Raw genomic sequence first — 12,265 nt, 5'->3', positions numbered from 1 at the left:
CAGGAAATCTTCTCCCGAGCTCAAACCTTCCTAATAACTAACCATCGACCTAAATCTCCTCTATCGCTTGATTAGTTACAATATTAAGACCCTTCATTCGCACCCCTTATTATTCTAAATTCATTCTCATGCAATTTCGAATAATAATCTAAATTATTGGGTCCAACGAATTAAATTCTCTCTCGAGACATTTAATTAACTTAATTTTATTCAATTAATGGTCAGTTAATCAAAAGCATTAAGCACAAAAAATTTAGAAATCTATGTAAAATCAATCAATTGTAAATTCAAATATTCAATGTAACATCCCTAAAATCGACAAACACTCTAGAAACAGAGTTTAGCCACACATGATTCTAACAACAATAACCGACAAATAATCAGTCATCATGGCAAAACAATAATATAAACGTAGAAAAACAATCTCCCCTCAATAGGATCAAATCCCAATCACGATCTTCTTAACTCTCGCCACGAATTCTGGATTGGTTTTCAACAAAACACACGTTCTCGATCAATTCTTCCTGTCACATTCTACCCAAAAATGCTCTTGGATCAATCTTCAATCAAAATCTTGAATCTTAAGCTGAAATGGTTCTAAATCGCTTTGATTTTCTCTGTACGAACTTGAACTTTTTAGTAAAAACTTCTAAAATTTTCTCTTTTCAGACCTGACGGCACAACATCGTTTTTATAATGCCCTCGCAGTGTTGCAATGCTGCAAGCTGTCGTCGTGCCAACCGCATGTAGAGTTCGTAGCGTTGCGACATTGCTTTGTTTCCAATTGCTCTCGGGTCTATAGCATCAAGGGGCAGTGTTGTAACACTCGTCCAACGCTGGCTCCCTCGAATTGTCTTCCAAAATTGCCTTTTTTCTTGCCCCTTGATCCTTGGTTTCTTCCTAATTCCATAGTCAACCCGTAATTGCTCAAATTTGGAGTTTTGCCCTGGTTTTTTTTTTTTTATATTTTTTTTTTATTTATCATTTTTGCAAAAATTCTCCTGATGCTTAGTATTATGAAATTACTCAATAAACCACATCATACTAAACAAAACCAACAATAGTAATTCTAAATTTAAAGGTAATAAAAGCACTTTTTAGATGCTTTTCAGGTCTCAAGCCACCAAAGTTCTCTTGTGCTTTACTAGCCTTATTTGTGGGATTCTATTTGCTTAAAAGCCTTATCTTCTTCTGAACTCTGATGTCCCTAGACCTCTTCCCTCTACTCTGTCATTCAGCAACATATTGTATCAGGGAAAACATGTTCTTGACCTGGTTCACACTAATGATCCTATAACTGAAAGTGGTCCAGTTAGAAAAGGAATCTCGATCTTAAGAGAGCCTAAGATTTGCTTCACCAATTATTCAACTTAGAGGGAGCCTAAGAATTGCTTCACCAATTACTCAACTTAGGGGGAGCCTAAGATACCTTATGTGATGCCCCAAAGTTTTGTCTTTAAAAAATAAAAAATAAATGGGGGGTGGGGTGGAGGGAGAGTTGGTGGTTAATTTTAGGAAAAAGAAAAGGGGTTTAGAGTTATAAAAGGTTGGGGGCCTTGGGATGCGTGCAAAAAGAAAAAAAAAGAAAAAGAAATTCTTTTTTTTTCTTCTTCTTCTTTCTCCAGTTCGTGAACCCCCCTTTCACTGTGCAGTCGCCCTCACCGTCAACCAAGCCGCGATCGCCCTTGCCGTTCCAGCCGCGCTTCTTCGCCGATCGTTGTTTCCATTCGTCAAGAGCGTGCCTAGCTGAAGCCACCGTCGAGTGCACACCAGAAGACAAAGTTCCATCGTCGACCATGCGTCGCCTAGCTGAAGCCTTGGTTCATGCCTCTGCGAAGCTCAACCTTCGACAACCCGTAGTTGAGCCTCCCCGCTGTTTGTCTACCGCGCGTCAGACCTCCAGCTAGCTGTGTCGCGCGCCGAGTTCGCCAGCCGCCGGCCTAACCTAAGCGGCGGTCACTAGTTCTGATGTGGGCAGTGTCGGTTGTTGTCGAACCGTGGTTGGTTCCGCTTGATTCTTCTGTTCGGGGTAAGTTTAGTTCCCTTTTGGTAGCCCATTGTCTCTTGGGATTCTGGGGCCTAAGATAACCTTCACTATGGAATTTGTGATTTGGTTTCAGGAACGTGTGGCGGTGAAGGGAGTTTTCAAGTAGATTAAGGTTTCGTTTTGGGACAATTCGTTATCCTGAGGTAAGTGGTTTACTGCCGGTTGCCTTAAGATCTTGTTAAGCCTGCTGAAAATTCTTATGTCATTTATGGGTAAACTGTGATGGAATTTGATATGGGTAATTGTAGTTGACGTATGAGAATACGGTGTAAAGTTGGATGTAAGAGTAAACTGAATACTGTGATAAGGTTTGATGCATGAGTAGGCTAGGGATAGGGTGCTAATGTTGATGTATAAACAGACTATGATAAGGTTTAATGTATGAGTAAACTGTGAAAAGTTGATGTATAGGTAGCAGTATTAAAGTTTGATGCTGACTCATGGCCTTGATTGCATGCTTATGTCTGAGATTGTACTGAATGTTTGTATGCTTATGTCCATATGAGATTTTAATGATTGTTAGTGTACCATTGGGCTATGCACATCGCATGTGTGAACCTTCGGGCCCACACCCTATGCTGATGTACGGTGTCCTTTTTGGGATCACTACTTGTATTTATGCCTATGACCTTTGTGTCACTACTTATGAAAGGTTCGCCCCTTATGCCTATGCCTATGCCTATGTCTATGATGCCCTTGTGTATTTTGGTCTAATGATAGACTAACAGATCATTGAGTGGACCCAGTAATGGGCTGCTTACTGAGTATATCTTTATACTCACCAATTTCTTTCCCTATTTTTCAGGTAAGGGTAATGACAAACTAGCACATGACAAGAGAGGTCCGTGACCTGGCCATTAGAACGATTTACTGCTTCCGCACCTAGTATCATGTTTTGAAATATGGTTTAGGAGTTAGGCGTCTTACACTTTCATGCAAAATACATCAATTTTATTATTTGACTATTTAATTTCCTTCATTTTAAAGTAGGGTTTAGGGGTACCCCAAACGGTAAATTTTTATTTTATTTTGTTTTAGTTTATTTATTATTATTTAATTATGTTTTCATATCTTTGCTCATTTGAGTATTATTAAATAAACTTTGACTCTTTTATTTGATGGTTTAAAAGAAAATGTAGGGTTAAGCCTATGCATGCATGAAGTAGCGTCCTAGAATGTGGTAGGAAACTAAGGTTGTTACACATTGAGAAGGAGTCTCACACTTAGGGGGACCCTAGTTATTAGTTGAGTGATAAAGTTATACGAAAATCATTGTAATCATGCATTTATTACGGATAAATACTACATTGTAATTGCTTATCATTGATATTAGTGAAGTTATCTTTCCCAGGCACTCTACCCCTCAGACGTAGATGATTTACACTGAACTAGGTTACTAATCTCTGGTGTTATCTTTCATCTTTTTGCATTTTTGATAACTGTCTTGGAAATTGCTGTAACATAAGTCATAACATTGTTAATTTGCAATAAATACATCCTTATTGTTTCCACTCAAATTATAAATTTCACACGATATTTATCAAATAAATCTAGATAATGATGTATAATGATACATATATGAAAACTAAATTTATATGGATAAAATAATTAGTTGATAATGTTAATTAACACAAAATCTCCAAAATTTAGGGATAAAAATTGACATTTTCTCTATTATATATCTCAAAAGTCCACTTTATCAATTCTCATTTTCAACAACTACTTTCAATTTGCCTTTTTCATGTCCCAAACGTTTCAAATAATTAGTAATTTTTATTTTTCGTCTAATTAAAAGTATAAACTAAACCAGCACAAAAGAATTATATTATTTAAAAAGAAAAAAAAGTTAAAAACACATTTTTTTTCCTTTTATTTCCTTTTCTCTCCACGTTCTTAAAAAATTAAATTATAAAATTCAACAACTTGGCTGCTTTTGGGACTTTTTCTTTTCTTTTTTTTAATCAAAACTTCCCTTCTATCTATAAAGCTCTTTCTTAACCTCATCTCATTAACTTTTCCACTCCAACAATTTATACTTTTGCATTAATCTTTTTTTCCAAAAAAAATACATTAATTCTTCAACATATGTCTACTTTTTACTAATTTCCCTGTATTCTTTTCCCTTCTTCAAAGTTAATAATTTTGACATATTTATATCAATACGAACTACACTAAAAAAACAATAATAAAATTATAAACAAAAGTCGTAAAATTTGAACTATTCCTCAAATTTATTAAAAAAACTCGAATTAATTATTTACAATAGCCTTAATGTATAAGAAATATACGTGATACACGCGTATTCAATTATTATTCTCACACGATTAGGGAAAAAAATCAAATTGCAAATTATCTAAGGATATTCCAAGACCCATTCACAAATAGGTAGGGATTCCAGCAGTACCTATAAGAAAAATTAGTTTTCAACTATTTATGATATGTATTTTTTTTCCCAACTACATTGATATTAAAATACAAGTATTTGTTTTAGTCAATAATTGAAGTGGCTAAATCCCCCTACAAGGGGTCAGGTCAGCATTGAGACAAAAGACGACCAATGGGAGTCTAATAAAAACACCAAGTTGATGAAGTTTGAATTTATTTTCAATATTATTATTGTTTTTTCTTAAATGGTAATTATTTTTTATTTTCCATTGGTATAACAATCTGAATTCTCATTAATTTATTAATTGGTTTTATGACGTGGGCATGTGATGATATGAATCTTAAAAAAGAAAAAAAAGGAATAAGATAAGACTTGTCTCTTTTGACCTAAAAAAAAAAAAGATTTTTCTCCTTTGAAAATTAAAATTAAATTTTATTCTTTTAAACAACAATTTAAGTTTACCGGTTTCTAGGTACTTTTAACATTTAATTTTAGTCTAAACTTTTAGAAATATCTACTTTTAATCCTACGATTTTTAAAAACAATTGTTTTTAAATTTCTAAAACTATACTAAGTTGTAAGATTTTAAAGTCTAGTATTCATATGTTAAACAATTGGTAATTAAAATTAAAATAAACTTAGTTCAATAATAATTGATAATATCAAAAAGTCTAAATGTGCATAGTTCAAAATTAATATATGGATTTATAGTCATCCATCGGTTTGAATTCTCCTATTTTTTATTGTACTAAAAAGGAATGGTAAAAAAAATAATAAGGATACTTGATTAAACAAAATGACTATAAAGTAAAAGAATTAATGTATATATTTTGGAAGTTTAGATATCAATATATGGTAAATTGAAAACTTTATGGTTAATATAGATATTTTGAAAATTTAGGTCCCGTTTCGTAATCATTTCGTTTTTTATTTTTAGTTTTTGAAATTAAATCTATTTTTTTCTATTTTCTTATAATGATGTGCATCTTTCTTAAATACAATGTTTGAATTCTTAACCAAACTCCAAAAATAAAAACAAGTTTTTGAAAATTATTTTTTTAGTTTTCAGAATTTGGCTTGGTTTTTTGAACCGTTGATAAAAAGTAGATTATAAAATAAAAAACTTGAAGACTAGGGAGCACAGATACTTTTAATTATGCAGAGAATCGGTATCAGTTACAAATACGTCCAGATACGTGTCTGATACGTGATTTAAAGTATCTGATTTTTTTTTATTTTTAATTTTCAGATACAGATATCTGCTTCCAGATACGTGGGTCATTTTTTTTTTCTTTCAAATTTAAGCCTACCCACCTAAAAAGCCCAACCCACAACCCATTTTATTTTAGTGCATGTTTAGGAGAGATTTTAAAATCATCAAAATTCATTTTATTTCATTTTTAAAATCACTAAAAAACACACTTTTAATTACTCAAAATTAATTTAGTTTTCAATTTTATACTTTTAAATACAATTTTCATATCATCAAAATTAGTTTTGAAGAATTAATCATGTTTCACCGTGATTTTGAAAATGACAAAAGTGATTTCAACCATTTTAAAATCACTTCCAAACATAAAAAATCCACTTAAATTGAGCAATTCAAAACAAAATAAATTAAAAATGATAAAAACATGAAAAATTACAAAAAAAAAAAAAACTCAACACATAATTAAATCTTCATTCTTCCCTTCTCTTTCACTATTTAAATCATGATTCATACCCCCTTTATCCACAACTTCATTCTTCAATCTTCATATTCTACTTCTTTCCTACCGTCTACTCTAGTTGCTCAACAATCACTCGGCGTTACTAGATTTTATATATATACACGTTATATATATATATATATATATATATGTACATATGTATATATGTATAACGTATCTTCGACGTATCCGTATCTTAGTTTTTTAGAAATTAATGTATCGCCGTATTGTGTCGTATTCGTATATGTATCTGTACTTCTTAGCTTGGAGGTGAAAGTAGTGCCTATAGACTTAATTTTAAAAAATAAAAACTAAGAACCCTGAAATAGATTAATAATAAAAATTGATAGATCAAAACGAGCTAGATTTTAATTCCTTCATTGAAATTTATTTACTTAAAAAAAAACTGAATATATAGTTAAATAATTACATTTTTTTTAGAATTGCTAAATTATTACTTAACCAAAGGCAAGATGAGGAAATTCAACTTTAATTAAGATGGATTAATTTGAAGATCAATTTGATTAATTCAAATTAATCCCCGGTAGTCCAAATAATTGATTACAAATTTAACTATCACTGCCATTTGTTATATCTGTCGCTAATAAACTTAAGTTAATTCGTATATTAAAAAAAAACTTAAATTGATTAAATGAAGTCATCCATTTTCATTATTTTAAAACAAAGAAAGAAAATCTAATGTAATGACAACTAGCGATTAATTAATTAATTATTTAGTTGAATAACGGTAATTAAGAAAATCTTTGATGAAGAACAATATTTAATTTAAGGAGGGTATGTAAGTGTACGATTTCAACTTTAGTTTTGCGTGAATATTTAAATACAATGACTTTGAAATACGGTTGATTGATTCATTAGTACTAAAATAACTTATATGTTATAATATAAAGTTCGTAGTTTGCATGACTGATTGGTAATTAAAAAAATGAAGGATATTGACCCGTTATTATTTCAATGTATTTGTATGGATCATGTTCTAATTAAACTAAGCAATTTGCTAAAGTAAGACAATCTAAGAGATTAAAGATATGATGTAATTTGTAGTAACATCATTTACATTAAACTATATATTATTACATTGACATGAGGAGGATGCCTTGAAATATCTACTCTCTCCATCTCAACCATATTAAAAATAATTAATTAAATCAAATTAAAGACCTTGTGGTAAACACAATTTATAGAGTTTTGACATTTTTTGCCCTATTTATTTGGATTGTTTTTTTTGTACTCAGTTAATGAAATAAAGAATAATTAATTAAAGGGATGAGGAGTTAGAACAAACTTTTTCATGTCTTCATGTTGAGAATTTGGTATTGAAAAGATACGGATACCTCACGATCTTTAAAATGATACATGAGTTGCTTCTTTATTTATCAATTAACTTTAAGATAGAATACTGTATTTATCTTATATGATATTAGAGTTCACGAAGTCAAGATCGAGTATTCATAAAAATATATATATATATATATATATATATATATTAAAAATAATATTCAACTAAAAAAATGATAACGAGGAAACTAAATTGAGAGTTTAACTTAGAAAAAATAATTGTATAAAACTCACACCATCGATAACAGGATAATGTTTAAGAAATGTGTTTACATGATAAATTAACTGGTGTTTCTGTATATTAAATATATTATATTTAAATTTCTAGATTTTACATATATTTTTTTAAAAAATAAATCATATTTTTATATTAAACATTAATTAACGTTATTAAAATTATTTAATTATCAAAGATAATCTAATAAATATAAATTAATTATAATAATAATAATTAATTATTAATTTTATATTAAATAGTTTAAAGAATGTGAAATATTAAACGTCAATGTATTAATTGAAAATTCTATCTAATATATTTTAGATTTAATAATTAATTAAAATTAATAGTGACGACTAATTGATATCAATTTATTAGTCTAGCTAACATATCTCAGGTGTATGGATGATATTAGAAAATTCATATCCGATGAGTTTTAAAGTTTATTGGACCTTTCTGATGTATTCTCTGTTGGAGGCTGGAGGAAGACCTAGATCACCTCCTTTAGGGCTATTCGTTTGCATGATCTATGTGGATTTTCTTTTTGAAGTCTGACATTCAGATTGCTAGTCAGAGGGATATTTGAGCTATGATCGGGGAGTTCCTCCTCCATCTATATTTCAGAGAGAACAATCACTTTGTTGTGGTTTGTTGGGGTGTACACTGTTTTGAGGGTCTTTAGAGATATGGATAAAGATCCTTGTAAGGTTTGGTCTTGAGATTTCATGTTTTGCTTTCGGCTTTAGTTTTAAAGTTTTTTTTTTTTTTTTTTTTTTTTTTTTTTTTAATTATTCTCTCAGTAATATCTTACTTAGTTGAAAACCCTTTCTTGAAGTTGATGGTTTTTTGTGGGCTGTTTTTTTTTTTCCTTATATATATAACTTTGTATTCTTTTATTCTTTTTCAATGAAAGCTATTATTTCAATATATATATACAAATTATAAAAAATGAAATATTGGCAAATAATAATAATAATGATAATGATAATAATAATGATATTAAATATATGCTTAAAAACTGATGGTAAAACCGGTGAAATAAACAAATCCAAAGTAATATTTTGGAATTAGTTAGGCCGTTGTCTTTGTTATCCTTTTTTAAATAAATATACCATCTTATTTTAGTTTTTGACTTTGATAAGTAAATTTATTGGGTTGAAATAAATAAAATGTTTTTATTTGATGTTTATTTATTAATTATTATTATGAATTTCAAGAAGTAGAGTTTTGAACCTTTCAATAATTTTGATCTTAAAGTGCTAAGCTATCTCATGTTTGTTATTTTATGTCAACAATTTTATTTTAACTCATAAAAGGAGTACTTTTAAATAAAAGAAAATTAGTTAATTTATTTATAAATATAGTAAAATTTCATTATCAATAAATGATAGACCATGTTAGACATTAATTAGTATATGTGATAGATGTCTATCACAGTCATCAATAGATATAGGACATTTTGCTATATTTAAAAATATTTTAACAATTTTACTATTTAAAATAATTATCTATTAATATAAACAATCTGTTATTCTAAATATTTTTTAAACAACCATTGAAAAGCAAGCACGTCAAAATAAAAAAGGTTGATATACATAGGACGTATTAAATTGACTTAATCAAAATATTTATATTAAAAAAATACACACACACACAGATAGAACCACATTATTTTAAATTAATTTGGTTGGATTTTAACCAAGGTTAATGGAACCAATCAGTCGTTGAAAATATTATTATTATTATTATTATTTGAGTAAAGTTGAAATAATAATTTTATTGTATTAATTGGAAAAAGTGGGCATATGGTTTTAGAAATATTTATTCTAAAATTGTCACTAATTTCTCCCAAAAGTCTCATCTCAGTGTATGAATTTGACGAAAATCATTGAACTTTGACAGCCGACTTCAATTAATTTGATTTCTTTATTGTGTTTCTTCCATGTGTTTTTGGCAATAATTCAAATAAATCCACAAAATTTCAAGAAATTTTAGGCATTTATCTTTCTATATTGTAGGTGATCAAGTGCTGTGTTTGAAAAAATTATACTCAAGCTCATTTTTAAAATAATAACTAAATAAATAAACAAAAACAAAGTAATAGATTAAAATAATAAGAGAGTAATAGCATATTTGAGAGTGATTCTCAAATGGTTGAATCACTTTTATCTTTTCTAAAATCACTCGAAAAATGCTTTTGATTATTTAAAATCCATTATTTAGTACAAAAAGTTGTAGTAATTAAATATTGAATTGATTTTCGGTGATTAAAAGTATTTTCAAATTAATTTTGAACACGATAGCAAATATTTTCACCATTTTAGTATCACACACTAAAAATAATTATAAACTCATAACTTAATTATATTTCATACATTCACATACGCACATTGCATATGCATAAAAAAGACCAAATTAAAATAAAATATAAATTATAGAAATTAAAATAATATATAAACGTAAAAAGATTTAGAATAGATGGGAGAAATCCTATTAAAACAACATTAAATAAATTCAAATTTATAGATTTATAAATATGATTGATGTACAACTCATACATATGTGTATGTTGATGAATCAAAAGTCTTCTCAATTCACTTTGTAACACAGCTATAATAAGGAAAAAAAGAAAGAGTAAATGTTAGGCTAGTTGGCTTTAAAGTCAAAAGCTCAAACTTTAAGCTAAAATAATGTTATTAATGTGTTGACTTTCATATATATATATATATAGCGGCTTTAAGTTGAATAATAATTAAAGATGGCCAATAAAATTACTTTTTTTTTTTTTTTCATTTACAAATTTTGCATGCATGCTCTCTATGTACGTTGAAATTTGAAATACAAACTTTAATTGCAAAGAAAAAATCCTTGAAATAATTTACGAAATTAATATTGTAAAGATTGATTTTTCAGAAGAAAAAAAATGTAGAGGGTAAGTTAAAAGCGCCATTTACACAACGGCGTGTAAATTTCCATATATTCGGTCTATTTCGAATATTCTGCGGTTTCTTTTTTATTCTTTTCAGATAGAATTTTGAAATGTTTTCTTGCATAAAAAATAAAAAATAAAAATAAAAATAGAGAGAGGAGACTAATAATATTCTTTTCCAACGACAATGACTGAAATTTGAGAAAATTAAGCATAACAATAATAGGAAAAAAAAAAACTCTTTTAGTCTATAAATTTTGACTATCCCTTTCATTTTGGACCATAAATTTCAAAATATTATGTCTCGTTTTTTGACTTTTTGTTTTTTAAAATTAAGCCTACAGATATTATTTCTACTTGTAAACTTTTTTCTTTTTGTTATCTACTTTTTACCAATAATTTAAAAAGTCAACTCAAATTTTGAAAACTAAAAAAAGTAGCTTTTAAAAATTTGTTTTTGTTATTAGAATTTAATTAAGAAGTCAACCATTGTATTAAAAAAATATGCAAATCATGGTAAAAAATGAAGAGAAAATAGATTTAATTTTGAAAATAATAATAAAATGATTACCAAACGAGACCTATATTTTTATCTTTAATTTTTTTAGTTTAACTTCCATTTGATCACTAGATTTATAGATTTTATGATTTTATCCTTTAGTAAGTAAGACTTGACTTTAGTTCTTGGTGTTAACTTCTAATAATTACTTTAAAATAATTACAATGTGGATGTGTCAAATTAATTTTAATAATGGCTGAAAACTAAAATTAATTTAATTATAAGTAGTTTAATTATTTTACATTAATTAATAGAAATTTGATAAAATGATTAAAAAACAGACATGAGTGGATATTAAAAAGTAAAGTGTAAAATATCGAAATTTATGAATCAAATAAAAATTAAATTCAAAATCAAAAGATAAAATAATATTTTGGAATCTAAAGAACAAATGAAAATCATACTCAAAATTAGGAGACAACAAATAATTAGGTATTTGTTTCAAATTTCCATTTTGGTTGATTTAATTATTTCACTTAGTTCTAAAAATTTAATTATCTTATATTGATTTTTAAATTTAGATAAATAATATTTCCATTCGTGGCATTACTTTTACAATTAATTATTTAACTTATAAATGTATTAACAAGTCGACATAGATATGAGTAGTCTTTAAACTTTACAAAATACGTCAAAATGATTAACTCATAAACTTCAATCTTTTTTTTTTTTTTTTTCTTTTTCAAATAAGTTTTTTACTTTATTTTTATGCATTTTAAAATTAATGGAAATACTGCACAAACTAAAATTAAAAGATATTCAGAAACTTATTAGACGATTTTAAAATTTATAAACCCTTTTTAAGTCAACTTATTAAACACAACCTTACAAATTAAACCTCAATTTTTATAATTTTATTATTTTTTTAAGAATAATACTTGAGAGTATCTTAAGATACACTATCTTTATGCATTTCATTCTTGTCACACACAAATAAAAATAATTAAAATATTCCAAAAATAAAAGTGAACTTGTCGCGTGGAAAATAATTGATTGAACAATTTAGTGGGATGTACAAATAAGAGATAGCTCAGGATGTGCATCGTAATCATGGAGGAC

This window comes from Benincasa hispida, chromosome 8 (genome assembly GCF_027475165.1).
Source record: "Benincasa hispida cultivar pf3 chromosome 8, pf3_genome.v1.1, whole genome shotgun sequence".
NCBI lineage: Eukaryota > Viridiplantae > Streptophyta > Magnoliopsida > Cucurbitales > Cucurbitaceae > Benincasa > Benincasa hispida.
The sequence above is the reverse complement of the archived record's forward strand: the minus strand, read 5'-3'. Positions refer to the sequence as shown.